The sequence below is a fragment of the Medicago sativa genome, chromosome 3 (genome assembly GCF_051527215.1).
Source record: "Medicago sativa cultivar Bolivia chromosome 3, Bolivia_mono, whole genome shotgun sequence".
NCBI lineage: Eukaryota > Viridiplantae > Streptophyta > Magnoliopsida > Fabales > Fabaceae > Medicago > Medicago sativa.
In genome coordinates, this window is record NC_140751.1 from 7,217,779 (window position 1) to 7,223,055 (window position 5,277).

General features: G+C 31.2%; 1 pseudogene; it reads right to left on the reverse strand.

Moving 5' to 3' along the window:
* Positions 1 to 2,394: 2,394 nt before the first annotated feature.
* Positions 2,395 to 3,515, reverse strand: LOC146935321 (F-box/kelch-repeat protein At3g23880-like; annotated as a pseudogene).
* Between the last annotated feature and the right edge of the window lie 1,762 nt (positions 3,516 to 5,277).

Below are 5,277 nucleotides of genomic sequence, written 5' to 3' on the forward strand. Positions count from 1 at the left end.
AACCCTCTTAACTTTCCTATGTGGGACTTGTAAAACAAGAGAATTTTGAAATACTCGAAAAACACTAAAATCAAAACACTAAGTTTATTCAACAAAGAGACAAATTAATTTTTAAAAGATGAATCTTTGTTTGGTTTTCCGTTTTGTGTCATACATTAATATCTTGCGTGTCTCTACATTCATAAACTGATCTCTACATTACAAATAAGTCAGTCCTTGAATAAACTTGTTATAAAATTAGGAATAGATAATTTTGTCAAATGTTATTGGTAGAACATTTTAGTACTTGCATTCATTTATAAAATTATGTTCCCTCAAAAAAAAAATTTATAAAATTATGTAATAGATGAACCCTAATATAAAATACTTGCATTCACTTTAGACTCTCGTCTGTCATGAAAAATTAGAGATTTACGGAAAAAAGATTATTTTTTTAGTCATATGTGATTAATACATTACTTAAACTTCAAATCTCAAAGCATGAACTTACGAAAATATTAATGACACTTTCAGATACTGTTGGTCACCATATGAGGTGATTTCCGTTGTATGGATGAGAATTATACTGTTTTCTCACAGGAAAAAAACATATCAGAAAAGAAACATATCCATATCTAGGTAATAGGCAAGCAGCAAAAATCATTGGCACAAAAAATCTCACAACCAACATTAACGCTCCAGCATTGCATATCAACTAGAATAGTAAAATTTATGCAGAAAAGTCTGAACTATTGCTTGAGCATCTAATGCACTGTTTGTATAGTCTTAGTTCCTACCTTGGCTCAACTACTCAAATTCTCCTAAATCGATTTTCCCAATTCTCCTTGTTCATGTTGCCTGTTGCCATATAGATATCAGGTTTGTTTACAACGCAAAAGACAAAAAAGTAAAGATAATTTGAAAAACAGTTTCCTTTCATATATAATAAAGAAAAATTCCATTCTAAAAAGTTAAGCACGTATGGATATCTTTATTGAAGATTAGATTAGAAATAAGCTTAAATAACACTTTACTAGGATATTGCATATGTATACAAGGAACATCTGATACAAAGTGGAGTTTGGAATCTAAATACGTACACATTATGGATTAAGTTAAACAGGAAATGGACCTACAATTAATTTTCAAACGACATAATGATCTTTCACTTCTAGTATCAAATATAACGTACATTTTACTACAGCCTTGAGAAACTACAGGGCATATCAGTTAAAATGGAGGAAAAAAACTAGCTCACATTCCATGTGGTTCTATAATTGTGACAACATCGATATCTATAAAAGTTTTCCTAACCTTTAATTAGAACCACATGCATGATAAATTTGATTTTTCCAGTTCATAATGGTATGGTTCAAGAATTGAGGTAAACATTGTGAAGTTTGGGCAGCAATTATCAGAGATTTTAAAATTTATACTTGGGACTTGGGTTTAATAGCCAGAGATTAATTCTAATTTTAGAAATTCATTCAAATCAAGAACCATTGGAAGAGAGAATCAACAACTATATCTATCTAATAACTGAAAAGAGCAGTGCTATATCTCGCGATAAGCATGCTCACGAACGTATCACGAATGCGCTTTTTCTTATATTTCTTTCCTATATAACAACTATTAACAAAACTAAAAGATCACATACCATGTGTTTTATCACATGTGTTTTATCAAAATGAAAAAAGGACCCACCCTTGAGAAAGAAAAAACAATCCACCGTCACACCGTTTTTCTAGATTAATTTTTAAGCCAACGTGTTGCTAAATCTATCTATTGCAAAAAGGAAAAAGATACATATCACGAGAAACTTTATCCCGAGAGTATCACGACGTGCAAATTTGTATGGGTGGTGGGCCCTGTTAATTTTCATCAGCTCATGTATGTTACTCAAGTGAGAGATCCAACGGCTGCAATGCATTCGGGACCATTTCGCTGATTTTTTCTCGGGAGAAATAGCATCTCTCTTGCAAAAATAAGAAGCTATATATACAATCAGTTCAACCCAACTAAATGTAGTTTCATAACACTTATAGCAACTTTAAAATGCAATCATCAGCAATGAAGCGAGGTGAGATATATGGTCGTGGTCTTATTTTAGACTTAAGAAGAAGTGAAAATAACGCAAACTGATGGGGTAATATCGCTCGGGACAAATTCGCGATTAATATTGTCGCTATATCCAGCATTACTCAAATGAAAATAGCATATCAATTTTTCCTGATATAAATTATAATCGACCATTAATTAACAAAGAACAATAAAGTCACCAATAATTAAAATAATCATAAAATATATTATAAACAGAAACTAACATAATTTTTTTTTTTTGAAGGAAGAAACTAACATAAAATTGAAATTGAGTCTAAAATTTTAGTTACATATCACTACATATAAATCTTTACATTAGAAACAAGGTGATACCAAACTCTCAGCGTAAACTTCAGGGGTATTCCATTCACGGGTAATATTAGTAAAGTTTCCAATCATTGGACTATTCGAAGTACCACTTTTGAAACTATAAACAACCAAATACATTATTCCCTTCCTCCTTGACTTTGATTCCATCAACATTTGGTCATCCTTGGAAATCCATATTGGCTTGGAATGGCGACAAAAGTATGGATTTTTTTAGATGTAAGAAACACAAAACAATTTAATCCATGACTTTTCATCTCCATACTCCTTCATCAGCCAAACACTGTAAAACGCACGACTACTAGTAGTAAAACACAAACAATCTTTCAACACACCTAAAACCACATGATAACGATCTTCCCCTCCAAAATTAGGAGGCAAAAGCTTTCGGTATTCACCAAATCAAAAGAAACAACACGTAAATCGTCATCAGTATACACATACCAATTAAGTGTACCGCTAACAAAGGTCAATTTCCGCAATCCATCTTTCGGAACAGGGAAATTCCCTTCAATCATTCTCCAAGAATTAGTAACCAAAGTATAAACATTTGTTTTAGCTTCGAGAATTTCATTACCACTATCATAGCAAAAAACAGCAACCACCTTATAATTATCAATTAAAGGATCATAACCAAAGCCATATCTAATATAAGAAACCTTTATTGGACTTTTCAAAGAAGGTAATTTTGTGAATTTTCTAATGGAAGGGTTCCACAAAATAACAACCAAACAAAGGATTCTGTGGCAAAAGCCGACAATGGAATATAATTCTTGTTTAAAAGGGAGATGGAGTCGGGTGGCGATAGTCGTAACAGGTTTGAAGATAGAGTTAAGTGGATAAGACATTACATACATGTCTTTGGAGTTGGTTATGAGGTGGGGGCGCATAGTTGAAATGTGAAGATGTTTCTCTGTGAATTTAGGATCAGAGATGAGGGTATTGAATGACTTGTAGAGGCAACGGAGTTGAAGGAGGAGCTTCACCGGTAGTCTACATAGGATTTCAGCGATCAAATCGAACGGAAGAGTGGGTAGTGGAGGTGATGTTAGGGTTCGAATTAGGGTGATCAATTGTCGCTTGGCAGTGGTGGTGGGTGTTTCCTCCATCGGAGAATGACAAGAAACTGGCTTCGCCTCAGTTAGATCACTCTTACTGCTCTCACTATTTGATTTGGGGGGTTATGATTTACGCTGAAAAATAAATAAAGGAGAGTAATAAAACGGGCTTAAACCCATGCAAAACACAAAACAGAGAAGGAAAAAAACTGGCTTCAACCTTTCCATATGTTTTCAACAAAATTTACCTGGCCCTAATTTAACAATAATAAAAATATTAATTAACAATACCCCTTAAAAAAATTCAAAATATATTACTCCCTCTGTGTTTTGAACAAATAGAAACAATAATCTCTATATAATACAAAAGGATACATCTATGAGCCATAGTACACTTGGCATCATATTTTTCATCTAGCATTTAATGTTATTCATCTAGCATTTTTCATCTCTCTCATCAAAGAATATTCCTTCTTATTTTTATGTGATTAAAACGTAAATGTTGACTAAAAAATGGATGATTTAATGGCGTGTAAATGCTATTAACTTTCATTACATTTTTTTAATTTGTTTCATAGTCAAACCTGAAAAAATGAACATATTTTTTTATCCTCCTTCTTTTCCATACGTTTCTTCCAAGCTTTAACACCATTTTTTTTTCCTCTTCCGGTTGTTAGGTAGCATATTTTAAATCACGATCATATTTTCAATCACGAAGATATGATATAGTAAAAATCAATTAGATGAAAATCATAGTCTCAAGTGTAATAAGGTAAGTGGATTCAAATATTTTATTTTCTTAGATTATTGACGATGTCGACATGTTAGTGCTGGTTTGATGCCTGTATTTGTGTAATGTTCATAGATGTGTGCTAATCGTTCTTCCATTAGTATTTGTGTACAAAAAGTTCAAACATACTTTTAACCACTATTTAATAGATATTAGTTTATAATTTCAACATTACTTCTCGGTTCTCACCATGCTTTGAATTTTTCCTTATAAATATTACTTCAACCATCACCATTCCTCACATCATTTTAACATTCAGTTATAGAATTTAAAATTATTTCAAAATCATGTTTGTTCATTTATAGTTTGTATCCATTTTTTATTAAAAAAATTCTATTATTTTTCTTCATAGTGCCCATAAATAGTGTTTCATCCTTATTCTCTAAATATTACATATTTGTTTTTGGTTCTTGACTACTTTGGGTTTGCAATTTATTTAAATCTATTATTTTATATTTTAATCCTCTTTCTATCTCTCTATATTTTTATAGTTTTTTACCTAATTTTTTGTTCAACTTTTCTTCTTTAGCTCTTCGACCAATTGTTCTTTGGTTTTAACGGGATTTTATTGATTTGCTCTATTTTTCCAGTTATGTGGATACAATTAAAGATGAAGCGCAAGGATGCAATAATTGAAGTTTGACTACATGGATTTGTAGAGTTCCTCTCAACAAAAGAAAGAATTTGGAGAGAGTAGAATATTTTAATCAAGCTTTATATTTTAAGAGTTGTATATATTACAAATTTGATTAAAGTGTCTGATGTTATATGAATTTTAAGTAGTTTTATTTGCATTGAGATTGTAAAAATGCTAGCAGTAATATTGATATTGTTGCAAGTGTCTAACTAATCACACTAATGACGAGTTATGAGTGTTCGAATATAAACCGATTCAAAAGAAAATCATAAATTGGTACAAAAACTGAAAATCACAAAATTTAATATCGTTGCATATGTTTGAATGTCCTTTGTGAAAACCTTTTGCATTAGATCATACTTTGATTTGATTATTCGATTTTTTTT